This window comes from Ursus arctos, unplaced genomic scaffold (genome assembly GCF_023065955.2).
Source record: "Ursus arctos isolate Adak ecotype North America unplaced genomic scaffold, UrsArc2.0 scaffold_9, whole genome shotgun sequence".
NCBI classification, from domain to species: Eukaryota; Metazoa; Chordata; class Mammalia; order Carnivora; family Ursidae; genus Ursus; species Ursus arctos.
The window spans coordinates 66,300,834-66,301,682 of record NW_026623111.1 but is presented as its reverse complement, the minus strand read 5'-3'; the positions used below and the strand labels follow the sequence as shown (position 1 = coordinate 66,301,682).

The 849-nt window shown below is 37.6% G+C and overlaps 1 non-coding gene across 1 annotated transcript; it reads left to right on the top strand.

Moving 5' to 3' along the window:
• The first annotated feature begins 457 nt into the window (after positions 1–457).
• LOC113263317 (U6 spliceosomal RNA) lies at positions 458–563 on the top strand. The gene has a single exon (XR_003319128.2). It is a non-coding gene; the product is annotated as a U6 spliceosomal RNA (small nuclear RNA).
• Positions 564–849: the final 286 nt, after the last annotated feature.

Here is an 849-nt window from a genome sequence, read left to right as displayed (position 1 = left end):
AAGTCCCGTTGTTCAGCAGGGCGTCTGCTTCTCCGTCTGCCCTTCACCCACCTGTGCTCTCTCTCACTCTCCAAGTTTTCAATTCCGGCAGTCACTCTTCCTGCTATCACTGGCATGGTAGGTCTTTTCACAAAGAATAGATGATCACTTCTTGCTCTTCTGATTGCTTCTCCTGTGAAATGATTCATTCTATATACTGTATTTACATGGAACGGTTACCTTTTATTTTTTTTTTTTTGCCACTTTCGATCTTTACCACTTATCCCTCTTCTTACAAGCACTTACACAGCCAATATGACAAACTTGAATGCCATTAAATGCCAGCCAGGTACAGGCATTTAAAATGAATAGGCTATATATAAAAGAGATTGCTGGAGTTTTATAGCAAAACCTTTAGGTGCACGTTCACCTAAAAGGGCACAAATTGGATAAAGACAAAAATAAAAACACTGAGTTAGTGTTCACTTAGGCAGCACATATACTAAAATTGGAACGATACAGAGAAGTTAGCATGGTCCCTGCGCAAGGATGACATGCAAATCCGTGAAGCATTTCACATTAGAAACAAAAAAAAGCAAAAAAAAAAAAAAAAAACAAATAAAAACCACTGAGTTGACAAAATAAAACAGTTTGCCGTCAAGGGCCACCAATTAATGACTAATACCTTACAGGAAACAGTAAGATACAGCCAAAACTAATATGACTATAGACCACTACTAAAACTATTTGCTGATGGTGAGCAGAATGCAGTTTACTCTGGAACATAGCTCTGTTCATAACTATGGAAGTTCTAAACTGACTATAAATAAAGAAATCATTGGAATAATATGACCCCAGGGGAACAAGTTA